This window comes from Mustela lutreola, chromosome 4, assembly GCF_030435805.1.
Source record: "Mustela lutreola isolate mMusLut2 chromosome 4, mMusLut2.pri, whole genome shotgun sequence".
Taxonomy (NCBI): Eukaryota; Metazoa; Chordata; class Mammalia; order Carnivora; family Mustelidae; genus Mustela; species Mustela lutreola.
Genome location: NC_081293.1, coordinates 171,253,634 through 171,270,679, shown reverse-complemented (window position 1 = coordinate 171,270,679; position 17,046 = coordinate 171,253,634). Strand labels below are relative to the sequence as shown.

At 37.8% G+C, this 17,046-nt stretch overlaps 1 pseudogene; it reads right to left on the bottom strand.

The window, feature by feature from the left end:
• Positions 1–551: 551 nt before the first annotated feature.
• Positions 552–2,560, bottom strand: LOC131829672 (multiple C2 and transmembrane domain-containing protein 2-like; annotated as a pseudogene).
• Between the last annotated feature and the right edge of the window lie 14,486 nt (positions 2,561–17,046).

Sequence of the window (17,046 nt, the reverse complement as noted above, 5' to 3'; positions counted from 1 at the left end):
AAGACAGAAAACACATGCAGATTTTATGCTGTGGTTGTGGGAGTTCAGGACCGGCCTGTGGTGAGCTCAGTCAAATCCGCAGGGGTCTCTGGTGGTGTGGCCCAGCTGCCTGGGCCCTCAAGTCCTGGCTCTTCTCCTTCCTGGGGGTGCTGATGATCCAGGGGTTCTCTGACACTACTGGGCCTCTGTGGGCAGCTGGTGGAGGAGCAGGAGTAAAAGGGCCACTTGGGAAAAGCTGGAAGTTGGACTCCGCTTTGGCCAACATTTGCCTGTTGTAATCTCTTTCTTTCTTTAGCTCCTTGAGGCTTCTCTCGGTCAGCACAGCTGCCATCCAGCTTTCCTGAGCTCTTTTGCATGGAAGAGGATCCCCTTTTGATAGTGCCTGGCATTTTCCTCCAATTGTCTCCTGGTGTCTTCAGCGATCTCCTTGTAAAAGTCTTGAGTCTGAGACATGGCCTTGATGTTTCTATGTGTGCAAGAAAGATTCCACTTAATGTCTGCGCACTGTTCTTCTGCCTCAGCCCGTTTTCTCTCAACGGGGCTGATGCATTCTTAATATAATTTAGGCAGAGTTTGAAGCTTCTGTTTCAGCTGCTGAATCTCTTCAAGCTGTGAATTTTCACGCTGCAAAGAGGCCTCCTTGGCTTGAAGATCTGTTATTTGTCCCATAAGCTCCTCATTCCTTTGCTTTCCTTCCTGCAATTGTCTGGCTAGTTCCTGCTTTTTCGCTTCAGCACTTTGAAGGGACATGTTGGAATCAGCATCATCAGTGACACCCTTCAGATCACCCTCTGACCCGTGGATGGGGCCATCGTCATTTTCTGTTTCCCTCTTTTCCTCGACCTCACAGTTGACATGACCCAAATGATCTCCAAGGTGAGTGGGCCCGGGGAAGGTCTTCAGCAGGTTTTCACCCACTGGTACTAACTGGCTGACTTTCTCGTTCAGGGCCTGTTGGAATCCTGCGTTTGACTGTTCAAGCCTTTCTTTCTCCTGCTCCATTTCTTGGAGTCTCTGCTTCCATCTCACAGTTTCTTGGGCGAGCCGTTCTGGACTCTGGAGATCAGGAGGGTTTTCATTCAGATCACCCAGGGTTTTCTCCCAAAGGTCTTCTCCATTAATCTCTGAGGCTTTGAAGATGGGTCTGTCACCAGTCTCTTTAAGACGATTTAGGAGGCTGGCCCTTCAGTAAATTTTTCAGAAAGTCAACAGTATTCTGAAGAGACAGCCTACAGTGGTTTGTATTTATTGCTGATAAGCATGGGGATTTTAAGGTGGGAAGACTGGCCTCCACCCCGGGCAGACGTCGGGCATCATCAGCTTGTGTCAGCGGTTCCATATTCTCACTGCCTTTCCCACAGATTTCAGCGTGGGCGAAACACCTTTCGCCTGACACCTTCACCCTTCTCAAAATGTGTTGTTTCTTCACTGGCAAAACCAGTATCACAGTTTATACCAGGATCTCCCAGGGAAATCCACGGAGACCTGAAACGTGTCTCCAGCGTTCAGAAATCACCAGCGGAGGACCGCACAGGTGGTCTAGGACCAAGTGGAAATGGATCTATGGCAGGCAGGAGGCCATCCACGGCTGTGGTGAGCTCCCTAGCTCTGCCTCCAAAGGCCAGTGTTCTCTGGGTCTCAACTGAAGGCTCAGAACCTTGGGGGGCGCTCTACCTCTAAGGTAAACAGTTGCCTGACAACCAGAGCACAGCAGTTGCATTGGGGGATGGGGAGGCCAGCCAGCTTCTAGGACACAGTTGCCCTCTCACTTTGCCCACAGCTGTCCGGGATGACCAGGTTCCGGCCTTCCTTCAGGTGGATGGTGAGGAGATAGGCAAAAGGACTGGGCAGGTTACTCAAGCCATCACTGGCTTCCCCAAACATAGATTGTTCTTCAGATTGTTGGGATGTCAGAGAAGCATTCAGATCGCCACTTTCACATAGCTTCTCTGGCTCTTCCAGGGCCTCGTCTCCAGCCGGCGTCTTCTGCAGCAGATCCAGGATGCCATTGCTAGAAGGCCTCCTGTCCTCGGCGGGAGAGGCATAGGCCTCCTCGGAGTCCGTTTCCACCACACGGAGCCGGCTTCTTCCTGGCTCCAGTCCAATTCCTCCTCAGACTGTTTCAAGGAGCTACTGCTGCTCTTGGGCAAGATCCCCGCCGTTGACAGGCTGCTGGGCACCGAGGTGTACGACGACTGGGGCCCAGAGTTAAGGCCTGCCCTCTGGGGCCAAGGCCTCAGCCTCCAAGAGGTCAGACAGAGAGGCTGAGGCGGCGGTCCAGGGAACGCCTTTCCCATAGGTCTAGGGGCTTGTTCGGGTTCTTTTTCACCCTCCTCTTGTTCAGGTTGATTAACAAAGTCCTGGTCCGCTGTTTCAAAGAGCCCCAGACAGACGGTTTATCCTCCATGGCTGCCTGAAGACCCAGGAAGTCACTCCATGAGAGAGCTCCTCTGTGTGGGAAACAACCGCAGCGGCTCCTGTCGAAGCCGCGTCCCGGGGGCTGCCCAGGAGCCTGCGCGCCCCTCACCTGCCGGGACCTGCCGCGGCCGCTGCTCGCACACGCAAAAACGGCCGGGACACGCCGGGGGCGGGGGCACGTCTCGCGCCGTCCTAAAGGAATCTTTTAAGAATGTACTATTTTACTGTGGGGAGAAAACAACATGAAATCTACAGATTAGACCAAATTAATTTTTATAATTAGAAAGCTCACAGTCTTAAATCCAGGGAAAATCCTATTTGGTAAAACTTTAAATTTTTACTTTTTGGAGAAATCTGATTTCCTGTATCAAACATGAACTAATCTAAGAACTTGACATTTTGAGTTTCCCCACAATTGTACTAATTTTATGAGACTGGAAAACTGGGATGCTATCTCTCTAGTATTTTTCCTTAAGGTAAACTGCCCTGATTTATTTTGTTTTGTGTTCTCATATGTAATAGCACAGTATATTTATACATGAACATATTCACACAGAAAATATATGAGCTACATTTGTATGCATTTCTCTCTAAAGAGTTCCCCCTTTAAAAGATCATCCCCCAAGATTTATATGTGCAAAGAAGAAATAAATTGTTGTAATACAGAAAACTACCAATGCACTTTTCCAAAGTTAAATGATTTCTCATACAAATAAGAGAAACTACAATATATAAAAGAATAGAAAGTTCTAAATATACACTATACATATTAAAATAGATCTAAAAAGAAAGTTTACTGTTAGTTATATGTCAGCTTCTTCTGGAGTAAGAAGAAAGGTCAAATTCTGACGCCCATAGAATCCATTAAGTATAGACAATAAAATAAATGATGAAGATGGTAATATACATCATAAATTTGCAGATTGTAATTGTGGTAATATTAACTGTTCTATACATAATTATATGCATATACATACATACATATAACATACATAAAAATACATACATATATATATATATATGTTTTCTTTTTACCTTTTGATCTCCTTTATCCATTTCTCCCACCCACCACCACATGCTTCTGTTTCTGTTCAGTTAGGTGTGAGTTTTTTATTGTTGTTTTTGTTTTTTGTCTTTTTGTTTTTAGGGTCCACATATAAGAGAGATCATATGATATTTATCTTTCTCTGTCTGACTTAGCTCACTTAGCATAATCCTTCAAGATCCATCCATGTTGTCACAAATGCCAAGATTTCATTCTTTTTAATAGGTGAATACCATTCCACTGTGTGTGTGTGTGTGTGTGTGTGTGTGACAATTTCTTCATCCATTCATCCACTGATGGACATTTAGGTTACTTCCATAGCTTGGCTATTGTAAATAGAGCTTCAGTGAACACAGGGGTGTATAAACCTTTGGGCTTAGTGTTTTCATTTTCTTTTCTTTTTTTTTTTTTTTTTAAGATTTTATTTTATTTATTTGACAGAGAGAAAGATCACAAATAGGCAGAGAGGCAGGCAGAGAAAGAGGGGGAAGCAGGCTCCCAGGACTCTGAGATCATGACCTGAGCTGAAGGCAGCAGCTTAACCCACTGAGCCACCCAGGCGCCCCCAGTGTTTTCATTTTCTCAAGATAAATACCCAGAAGTAGAATTGCTGGATCATATGGATTTTTTTTTTAAGATTTTATTTATTTATTTGACAGAGAGAAATCACAAGTAGACAGAGAGGCAGGCAGAGAGAGAGAGAGGGAAGCAGGCTCCCCGCTGAGCAGAGAGCCCGATGCAGGGCTCGATCCCAGGACCCTGAGATCACAACCTGAGCCGAAGGCAGCGGCTTAACCCACTGAGCCATCCAGGTGCCCCTGGATCATATGGATTTTAATTTTCAATTTTTTGAGGGACCTCCATATTGTCTTCCATACTGGATGTTATAGTTTTTCCTAGCCTCTCATCAGTTTGTGGGCTTCTCAAACAGACACAAGAGGGAGTTAACATTCATAATGAAAATGTCAGTACTCCTTCCCTGTATGATGAAGACAGAACATTACTGAACTGACACCATAAAAACAAAGATAAGCAGTCTGAGCTACTGCTCAGACCTGAATCAGGATTTCACTTTCTCACTGACTGAAGTAGGGCATTGGGCTGCTTCACAGAACTGTGGAATTTGCACACTGTACAAAAGCAACCTGCTAATGGAATATGGAGAGCAAAACCTCAGCTTGGTTCCATCGGACAAGCAGTACGGCTTACTGCAGAACTGGGTCCAAAAAGAACAAAGACCATCCTGTGAGGTCATATTTATCTTTCTGAGTCACCAGCCCACAGGCTCTTTGGAGCCTAACAGGTGGCCATGGTAAGATGGATACTCACTGTCACAAAGAGAGCACACTGAATGAGGCAGACAATAAAAATGTGAGAAAGCACTCAAATTCATTAGACATCACCAACAATTCAAAAGGCAATCCAATTGTTTACAATCTCTCTCTGGATACAGCCAGAGGATGGTGTGGTAGCAGAGAAAGGAACGGCACCATTAGCCTGTGCTCTGTCAGAGGGCACAGTATTAAACTGCTAAAATTGCAGAAGAATGCTTGACACTTTCCCAAAGTCTGTGAGGCAACCAGTGTAAAGTACCTAGCTGTACTGGGGAGAAGAGAACTGTAGGATAAGCACAATGGCAGGCCATGAGAATGTGCTGTGCTCATCTCCAACTAATAGGAGTTATCTGACCAAGGCCCCCAGCTGCTGCACTCTGAAATCCATCGCTACATTGATGCCAAGATCATGCTTCTTAAGTGCTGCACCCTGCAGGCACTGAGCACAGCAGTGACAATAAGGCAGAGCTGCCCCCAAAGACATGGGGTTCCTCTGATGACTGACTTTTAGCTTGAGGCTTTCTAATCATTGTGGTGAACCTTCCTTAAACTTCACAGCAGTTTGCCAAGTCTCCACCCAATTTCATTTTCCTTTTCCTTCTCTCTGGGTTAGACAGGTATCCAAGTCTGATGGCACCTCCAGCCTTGCCCACTGCAATCCTCATTTTCATTCATGGGCATTTCCCTTAAAAACCCTTGCAAGTTTAATCCCATTTTACTGTCTGCTTCTTAGGCTATCCAGACTAATGCATATCTTCAAAGTAATATTTTAATAGACTACCCTTTTATACATGGTTTGTGATATATCTTGTGTGCGAACTCTGCCAGTTGATAAATGTAGATATAGTCACATGCATATATAATTCTCATTGCTCCAACTACAAACTTGTGTGGCTATTGGAAATTTGGCCTTTGTTACAAAACACGATATATTTGTGTGACTGTGTTAACAAGTCAGGACTGATTTCACTGTCCCAAACAGTAGTGATGGGGCCCTTGAAGGATTTTTCAAATCTGGAAATGTAGTTCCATCCCCTTTGCTGTCACTGTCATGGAAATGATTTTTGGTGAAGCTGGAAATCCATTACACTCAAATTTGATTAAAGTGGCACTTACAACATTACCACCACTACTGTGGCTGTAGCTGATAAAGCTGGAAATCATTCCTGTTAAAAATTAAGGACAGTGACTTCTGGGTATCTACCCCAAATAATTCAAAGCAGAAATTCAAACATATATTTGTAATGTCCAGTGTTCATAATAGCAATAATCATAATGGCTAAAAGGTAGACACAACTCAAGTGTCTTTCAAGGGATGACCTGATAAAATTTAATAGACAGTACATACAATGGAACATTATTCAGCCTTAAAGAGGAAGGAAATTGACACATGCTTTAGTGTGGATGAATCTCAAAGACATTATGCAAAAATCAAATAAGCCAGTTACAAAAAGACAATTCTTATATGACTTCACTTACATAAGGTACTTAGAGTGGTCAAATTCAAAGAGATAGAAAGTAAAATGGTGGCTGCCAGGGTCTGGGGGAAGAAGAATTGGAGAGGGGAACCAGGTTAGTGTTTAAAGAGTATAAAGTTTGGAGAAAATGAAAAAGTTCTGGAGATAGATAGCAGTTATTGCACAACAGTGTGAATATATTTAATGCCACTGAACTGTCCCACTTAAAAATAAAGTGTTAAATTTTTTATGTATATTTTACCACAGTTAAAAAAATATATATATAGAACATGCTTTCTGTGTTATGTTCAAAAGATTTAAAGAGGAAGTCCCTGTTGCTTGAGATCCAAGTGACTTTGGTGATTGGTGACACAGTACTAGTTGGCCCAGGCTGGAAACACAGAGCCCAGGCTGTAATAATCCTGTGGAAAGGGGCAGCTGCTGCAAAGAAGTCTGTTTTCTTTGGCTACAGTATCTCAATCACCACTGCACCACAGTCTTGGCAAAGACCTCCCATGCTTCTAAGAACTACAGCTTTTGTTTTCTTTTCTTTTTCTTTTTTCTTTTTTTCTTCCTATACTCAGCAGTATAGCTGAGTCAGGACAAGTCCAGCATCAGTTACTCAACTCTATGTACAAATTACATTCCCCTGAAAACAAAGCCCCATGGCTAGATCTAGGCTCATTTCACCAGACGCCATCCATTTTCCTTTTTTAGGGGGGAGCAGTCCGGTATGTAGGCCATAATATTGTTTAAAACCTAGGATAGATGGAATCAATCTTTTTTTTTTTCCCCTCAGAGTACTGTATCTTCTACGACATTAGGAAATGCAAATGGATACCAAGATTAGAGGATTACCCAAGCCACTAATAGAAATATCTATTCCTCACTGTAAAGCTTCATACCAGAGACCTCTGATTCCTAGCTCACTGAGTTTTAAAATAAAAGAACTCCCCAAGTATTCCTTAATCAGAATGCTGTGTAATTAAAGCTACAGCAAGTGCCCAAATTAAAGAAATTCAGGTACACATTATTTGTTACAGAAAACTATTTAACAAGATTTATTTTTGTGTATTTTCTGGTTTTACATCTTTTACCTATTTTTCTTTATCCTTCCTATCCATTCATCCACTGGCCAATGAAGTAGCTTCATACTCCCCCTATAAGAAGCATTCTAGTATCTCTCAATTTTTCAGGGTAAGAATTAACATCCATACTACTAAGATTAATAGAGAATATAAACAACATTAACTTGATCTCCTAGATATTCTCAAATATAGACTGTCTACTAAAAACCAATAAAATTATATCAATTATTTTTCAAAGATTTTTATTTATTTATTTGACAGAGAGAGAGAGATCACAAGTAGGCATAGAGACAGGCAGGGGGGGTGGGAAGCAGGCTCCCTGCTGAGCAGAGAGCCTGATGTGAGGCTCCATCACAGGAACCTGAGACCATGACCTGAGTCCAAGGCAGAGGCTTAACCCCCTGAGCCATCCAGGTGCCCCAAAATTATATCAATTCTTACATTGAATCATTTCAGATGCACACTTATACCACTGCTGATGTGTTTGCCATATAACCCCTATTCTCAATACATAGCAGGGCTGGAGATTTATTAGACAATTCCCAGTGCTGATAGGATATGCGAGTTCAGCAGTGAGGCTAAACAAAAGTAATATAATACAGGGACAGTAGTTTTTCTATACAAAACATCCACACATATTTTCCTCTCCTATAATATGTTTCTAAAAATTATTTTCCTTAGACAAAGAATTCTGCAGTGTGCTACTAAAGTAGTCCCTCTAAGTGTATAAAAATGAAAAGCATGTTTTCATTTATAAAAAGCAGCACACCATGACATTACTCTCTTCTGGCTTTAACTCGTGTGTGTGTGTGTGTGTGTGTGTGTGTGTGTTTGTGTGTGTGTGTAGGGGTTCCTACTTCACAAAGTTGAAAAAATATACATGAGATTTGCTGAATGCGGGTAAACTATTTCAGAGCAAAACACAAAGATCATATCCACTCTAAATTCTAGTTTCCTTTGATTTGGCCAGTTAATTATTCACACAGCAGCTATATTAATGATTACATCTAAGAAAGATGTTAGTAGAAATCCACATCTAGGTAAAATGCCAAATACAATTTCTCAACCATGTCCTCTTAGGTGCTAGAACTAGTGCTGGAAGCTATGGCGGACCAAGAGAATTTAATTCCTTTGGTGTGTAATTCATACTTTAAAGTGACATAATAGAGCTTATTTTTTTAAAAATCTAAATATTATTAAATCATTTGCAAAATGTACTTCATTAAAATTTATAGATAATATTAAAATAAAAGCAAATGTCAAAGTACCTGGATTTTACAAGCCACGTGTAATTTATCCCACATTTCCTAAAACATAAATCAAATTCAGAGTAAATGCTTAAGAGGCTGTTTAAATGAGTGATTACTCTACCTCCCCTACACAAAGATCTTAAAATCTAATTGCCTGTAAGTCCTGGGCAAAACATTTCTCTCAGTTACCTAGAACTGGCGCTACAAATCTATCTTAAAGGTATTAGCCATCCTACGTGAAAAAGATCCAGAAACAACCCAATATTCCCCTACCTTTCAATTACAATACATTGTGGTATTACAGAGAATATAACTTCTGATTAAAGAAATTTAAATACAGTAAGTTCTTCAACAGTATAAAAATAAAAAAACAAAATATATAGCCTACATATTATACATTTAAATAAAACTATTTTATAACCTAGATGCAAAATTTATCTAAAGATTTATTTTTATAAATGGAAAGCCTAATTAATTATTTTGGTAAATCTATTTTATATTTAGATCATGCTACAAACATGAAGGAGCATGTGTGTGTGTGTCTGTGTGTCTGTGTGTGTGTGTGCGCGCGCGCTTATACATAGCTCTATATACGCAAACGTTTACATATATATATGTCGCTATCATTCAAATGAACATAAACAGAGATACAATAAATTTCCATAAAACTATTAAATACTTGACAGTGTAAGACTGTGATACAACAATATGTGGCTGGGAAGCTACACTGTCTTACTTTTTAGGTTTGCAAATTGTGCGTTCACTTTCTTGCTTCACCGCTGATACCTCTGTCCCCTAGGTTTCAAAACTCTTCTCACAAAGCCCATTTCTTCTGAAAGGTAATCTCCACCTTCTCTAGTGAAAAGTTCTCTTCATTATAGCTTCTTATTCATCTGAGCATCTGCCTGTCCAAATATCCAGCTCAAAGATCTTGTATTTAATTTTCTGGTCAAACAGGACAAAACTGTGACTGGGTAGACTCTTTCCATGCTAAGCACAGGCTTCTTTATGATCAACATTTCACAGGGTGGGAAGAGAAACCTCTCTTGGAACCAACAAAAAGAAAAACACTTTTTTTTTCTTTTGCATTTTTGTTTTTTCTGGTTTTTGTTTCCTATATCTGACAACTCCAAACTAGGTATTACAGGTAATTTATATAATACTTTTTTAACAATAGCTTAAATTTACTGACTAAGTTTCTCCATGTCAATAAGAAAAAATCAATTTAGGTTTGAACAATGAAGCAGCTGCTCAAGGCTCAACTGTTACTATTTTTGGCTTGCCCGAAGTCTAAGCTTTAGGAACTCCTGGACCCTTTTTTAACCTGCCTTGAGGAGAGAAAAAACAAACACATCCTTTGTACAGCTTTTGGCCAAGATAGCCTTAATATTCCCTGAAACTTCACTAAATTTTAGACTGGTTTCTTTTCTAAGGATAGAACCCAGACCTTCCTTTTCTTAGAGCATTTAATTTAGAAAACTTTTAATTATCAATCCTTTCTTTGCCTATTTGTGATGTAAATATTCTCTCAGCTTCTTACCAGTTTCACAACCCAGAAGTGTCTTTCTCAAGGATCTGGGAGCCAACCCTTTGAAATGCAACCATCATGAAAAAAGGCCTCTATCTCCAGGTATTAAAGAGGGCAGGAGTCTTACTTCGTAAACTTCAATCAGCAAACACAAATGGCCTAAAACGTTCATCAATCCTCCACTAATTTCCTCCTATACTCTTCTTTTAGCTCACCCCAGTGCTTAAAATCTCCCCTGTTTTTTGTTTTAATGAAGTCCAAGTTCTCCCCTTTATTGCAACAGTCTTGAACTCCATCTGGTACAAATTTTGACCTTATAAACTAGCTTCTTTTTAAAGTCTTTTATTTTCAAGGGAATGATGGAATATGAATAGGGCAACTATTATACATAGTTCTCATACATACTATTTAAGCCAAATAAATTATGTAACAACAGATCATTTTAAAGTTAAAAGAAGTAAGACATTTAGAGACAGTTATTCAGAGCTGGAAGATAGCATTACCGGAATACAAACACAGTCACTGAAGGTAAATAAAACCTAGATTTGCTCATATCCTGCATTTAAGCATAGTTGGGTCTTTTGTCCGGGGCGGGGGGGGGGGCAGTGCTGAAGGCTAAAGGGCTGGACAGGAATACTCTAGGCAAAGCTGGCAGGTGATTTTGTGACTTTCCCCTAAGCTTTGGGGAGCCTGCACACATCATAAAACAATGGCACTATAAAAGATAAATCCAGTATGGCCTAGTGGTTCTATGGCAAAAACAGTCAAAAACTTCCGATGATGAATAATTTTAAAGGCTTAAAACCACACGGGGCACCTGGGTGGCTCAGTGGGTTAAGCCGCTGCCTTTGGCTCAGGTCATGATCTCAGGGTCCTGGGATCAAGTCCCACATCAGGCTCTCTGCTCAGCAGGGGGCCTGCTTCCCTTCCTCTCTCTCTGCCTGCCTCTCTGCCTACTTGTGATCTCTCTTTGTCAAATAAATAAATAAAATCTTAAAAAAAAAAAAAAGGCTTAAAACCACAGTATCAACACAGTGCTAAATTTTATTTCTTCCTTCCGTCTTAACTGGATTAGGTTTAGCCAAAAAACAAAAACAAAAACAAAAGCCACTGAACACCCGGAGACAATGGAAATCAAATGGTCTTACCAAGTGTGGTTGGAAACTTCTATTTAATAGAACCAAGGATGCCCAAAGAATAAGTTTAAATCTAATCTTGCAAATAACTTTAGTAGCAAGTGGACAAGATAGAGAAGGCAAAGATCATAGAATTGAAAAGTTAGAGGAGTTTTCAGCACAAAAACACAGACTTCTTAATGCTACATAAGGCACTTTCTGACAGACTGTTTTTGAAATAGATTATTCTGACAGTTATGGTTGTTTCCAACCAGGAATAAATTAAGTTAAATATTTATCTAGCAATACAAATAAAAACCTTTTGTGAAGCAATGCTTACTTAATACAAAATAAGACATACACTAAACAGAAATTCGGAAGTATCATTTTAAATTGAAGGCTGTTTTTTATTGTTTTTTAAAAGAGTCTTTAAATTTTTTGTATAATGAGATTATATTCCAGGTATTAAAAAACTGCAGGAGTCATCCAGGACAGACACTTCATTTTAAATAAACTAAGGCTCAGATGTATCATCTAAGTCACAGACCAAGTTAATAACAGAATACACCTCTATACTTCTGACAAGAGCATCCTGACTCCCACACTGGTATTTTTTTCCACCATCCTATATTGCATTCTATCCATGTGCTAATATAAGTAGGATTTATATTGTAAATATTGTTACAAAGCAATATTATGTATTATTTATAAATTGCATAGTATATTAGAGTATTCTACAATACTGAATAATATATGAAATTAGGACAACTAATATCAAATACACTAGGAAGTACTACCCTTACATAGCATAGATTTGAAAGAAAATATATACTCATGTGTTTTATAAATTATAATACATTCTAAGGGATAAATTGCATCACAAAATCCACAGATTATTTGAATAAAATGTTATCCGCATGTATTACCTTTCCAAGAAGTAAAATCCTTGAAGTTAATTTTTGAAAATCATGACATTTCTTTATTAATCAACAGCTGAAAACCTCTTGTGTACTATATTATGTTCTGTGTGAATATGTAAATAAATTTTAAATTAATCTGAAAAACAAATATGTCCAAATACCATGAATCAACAAATTTGTGAAAGACAGATGCCATCTGTTATGCAGAATGTTAAACATGCATTCATTTTTTAAAATTACTTCGCTGCTAACAAACTGCATGTCTACAGAAAAGTATGTATCTTGGTCTGACTCCTGACCTCCAGTTTTCACAAAAGTTTCAGGGATAAAAATCACTACGAAAAGCTCTTAGAGACTTACATTAGTCTAGAAGAAGTAAACCTTTCCTAAATAGAGCTTCAGGGAAAAAATTCAGTATAATTATTTTTATTGACTTTTGAAATGAGTTTGCTGCCCTTATTGGGCTTACAATCCAGCTAAATTAGCATTATTTAGATAAGGCAGATTGAAAGCAAAATATATTAGTGAAATTCAGTAAAACAAGGATTCCTTAAATTTGCATTGTTAAATTCAATTTTCAACCAAAATTCTGAGATAAAATTTTGTAGAGAGAATTAAAAACCTTGAAAAGACTAGAAAACTCTAAAAAAACAGTAAACTGGTCAGTAAATGTTTGCATGACAGCTGCTCTAAAAATATTTTAACTGAAACAGAAAAGTAAATTTGAATGAAACAATAAGGGGAACATACAGACACACAGCAATGTTTTCATCTGATTCAAACAGAACACCCTATCCCAAAAGATAACAGTCTTTGCTTTTGAAGAAAAAACGGATTTTTAAAGACTTTTCAGAATTGAAACTTATATATACTATAAAATTTGAGGGAGACTAGTCACATAAACTTGGTAGAAATTTTGTCTAGTTTGGAAACACTATCAAAATTCTTAATATGACCATCTTATTCAAGTTAGCAGTTCTACTTATTGTGATCTCTGTCTGTCAAATAAATAAAAAACTTATTTGTGGAGCATAACAAATAACACGGAAGACATAGGGAGATGGAGAGGAGAAAGGAGTTGAGGGAAATTGGAAGGGGAGGTGAACCATGAGAGACTATGGACTCTGAAAAACAATCTGAGAGTTTTGAAGGGGCGGGGGAGGGGCGGTTGAGGGAGCCAGGTGGTAGGTATTAAGGAGGGCACGTATTGCATGGAGCACTGGATGTGGTACAAAAAAACAATGAATTCTGTTACACTGAAGAGAAAAAAAAAATATCTTTAAAAAAAAATCACATCACATCTAACACATTTAATTTTTTAAAAATCTAAATGACTTCAGTATTTTTATTATTTCTATATGGATAGATTGCAGTTATTTCTGAATAGTTCTGACAATACTTTCTGGAAATTATTAGATCTTTGCTTCAGATATTGCATGTAACTAAAATATTTCTTGCAGATAAATTTTAAGAAATGAAGAGTTGCAGTTTGAAATATATTTTAATCCTTTTAAGCAAAACTATAATCAAATATTTTAAAGGAATGGTTACCATTTCATTATTTTTCAAAAAATTATACATATAATTCTGTGTAAAGTATGAAATAAAAATCTGAAGATACTAACCAATTACACAAAAAACTTATTAAAAGAAAAATATTTTAATTTTGCTATCACATAAATAGTTATAAGTATTCTAAGAATTTATTCTTAGTATATAACAAAAGTAAAAATTAAAGGCAGGAAAGGTAAATTTTATCCCCACTTCATCGATACAGAAGACTAAAGGGCTAACTAAAGCTGTCCAAGTGCACAAATAAAATGAAAATAAATCACATGGCACCTGTAAAATCATACTTATTCTCATATCCTGCTATTTTTTCTTAAAAAAGGAAGTTATGGAGAAACAAAAGGATAAAAGGATTTAACATGCTAGGTATGAACTAAGAATGCAATCTGGAAGGCAAATAATCACAGAAACTGATTCATTTGAAGTATATGTATGTTAACAAGACCAAGGATTCTACTAAACAATTTTTCAAAAATAGGACTACAAATATTAGAATGAGATTTAAAAAGACGGGGGGAAGATGGCTAAGGTAAAGAAAGCACTGGTGGTCCAAAATAATACCATCAGAGAAAATAAACTAGACATGTTAGAAAACAGATTTTGTTGAAATTCAAATTAATCGAAAGACTGAAAATAAGCACTGTGGATGTGCAGAAAAAGTGAAAATAGAAATAAATTAGAGAGGTAAGAAATACAGAAGGCAACGAAATGTGATTAGTAGAGACAATTAGTGTCCCTGAAGAAGAAAATCTTACAATAAAGGAAATTTTATAAGAATGAAAAATCTAACAGAGGCCAATTGTAGTTTAAGGAAAAATCTAACACAGGATAATTGTAGTTTAAGGAAAAATTGAATCTGCAGATTGAAAGAGTGCTACGCCACCCAGAAATATTAATACAGAGTATCATCAATAACTTAACCAACTTCCTTGGTTAAGTTATTCAACTTTAAATATAAAAGAATATTTCAGGTAACAAGAGAGAAAAAACAAATCATCTAAAACAAAGGAAGTGACCAGACTGGCTTCAGACTTCTCAGTAAAACTCAATGACAGACTGCAATAAAACAAAGTCAACATTTTAAGGGAAAAAAACCATGAAACAAGAGTACTATAACCAGTCAAGTTATTGTTCAACATAAAAACAAAAGGCAATTCAGTCTTTCCTATAAAAAACTACCTGACCACAAATACCAACAAAACAGAGATTAGTAAGTTGCTAAATGAATCTTCATGTATGAAACTATGAAAAAATTAAAATGTTGGTAACAAAACCTATGATGTGGGGAGATGCGTAAAAGAGAATATGTGTTAATTACTTCTTAATGATTTTCATAATCTTTTAATTAGCACAATACTTTTGGTTTTAGTAACTGTTGTGAGAAAACTGTTGTGTTAACTCTAGAAATCTCTGCAATTCCCCTTTATTTTCTCTAAATTAATTAAAATACTTTAATTTTAAAATACTACCCATAGTATAATTTCATTCTAAAAGAGTTATTTCTACCTATTTAGTCATCTTTCTCTTTAGCTACCCATCATCCATTATTAGATCTGCATGTATGCCTAAAAGGTCTTGATAATGTTTGCCAATCATTAATGCTGGTTACTTACAGATGGATGATATTTCCTGTATCTTATTTTTTAGTTGCATGTTTCCATATTTCTTGTGTTATTTAAAATACATTTAATAATATTTTTAAAACTGAAAACAATCCTTTATGTCATAACTATAACTAACATAACCAGTAACTATTGAAGTAGTAAAACACATTGATATGTATGATCCTATCTGTGTTCACACAAAATAAAAATGGGCATGAAGACTGACTGGAGAGATTTCCAAGAAACTGACTGCCTTAGAGAATGGAATAGGAAAAAGAAAAAAAAATCAGCAGCCTTTTTTTTAGAGTGGTTTTATGTTCACAAAGACTATCTGTACTCTACTAGATTGCCTTTATCCCCTTGTCAAATCAGTTGACCATATTTGTGTGAGTCTATTTCCAGGCTCTCTATTCCTTCTATAGAAGAGAAAGGTTTTTAAGTTTCCACTTTGTATACTTCTGTATGTTACTTTTCTAAATAAAATAATCTTCTTTCACTGGAAGGAATTTCACCTAATTTTTTAAAGTATTTATCCTTGGGTGATAGAATTACAGATATTTTTTTCTATGTGCTTGTCTGGTTTTTTTAATGCACTAGGTATATATTATTTGAATAATAATTCAAATAATTATAGAATAATAATATAATATATAGAATATATAGTATAGAATAATATAAAATATTATTATTCTATATTATTCTATATAATAATATAGAATAATTGAAATAATAATAATTCAGAGTAATAATTAAAAACTTCATAATGACTATCTTTTAAGGAAGCAAAAGATTTTTTTAAAAAAGAAAAATGAAAGATCCTTTTTGAAAATTTATTAAAAGATTTTCGTTATTTATTTGAGAAAGTTCACATGCCCACATGTAGAATTGGTGTTGTGAGTGGGCAGAGCCCGATGATGTGGGACTCATTCCCAGGACCCTGGGATCACAACCTGAGCTGAAGGCAGATGCTTAGCCAACTGAGTCATCCAGGTACCCCCAAAATGAAAAGATTTTTTAAAAGATTTCATTTATTGGGGCGCCTGGGTGGCTCAGTGGGTTAAAGCCTTTGCCTTCAGCTCAGGTCATGATCCCAGAGTCCTGGGAACGAGCCCCGCATGGGGCTCTCTGCTCTGCGGGGAGCCTGCTAACTCCTCTCTCTCTCTCTGCCTGCCTCTCTGCCTACTTGTGATCTCTGTCTGTCAAATAAATAAATAAAATCTTTTAAAAAAAATAAAATAAAATAAAAGATTTCATTTATTTATTTGACAGACAGAGATCACAAGTAGGCAGAGAGGCAGGCAGAGAGAGAGAGAGGGAAGCAGGCTCCCTGCTGAGCAGAGAGCCCCATGTGGGGCTTGATCCCAGGACCCTGAGATCACGACCTGACCTGAGGGCAGAGGCTTAACCCACTGAGCCACCCAGGCACCCCAATATGAAATATCTTTAAAGGAGAGTAAGTAGTCTAAATTATCTCCACTTGTATAAAAAGCCCTAGCAGTGTTAGAAAGTTGTCCATGTAATGGAAAAATGACTTAGAGTATGAGGAGTCAGAGAAAAAAGCAAGATGAAGATGGGAGTCCAAGAAAGGGTGGCAGCTGGGCAAGCTCTCTCAGAGCTCAAATAGGGTGAAAGGTATGTCCATGATGGAGGTCACCTAACATGGATCCACATGGAAGACTGCCCAGTATACAGTATCAGAGTTCCGACAGGGTAAGAAG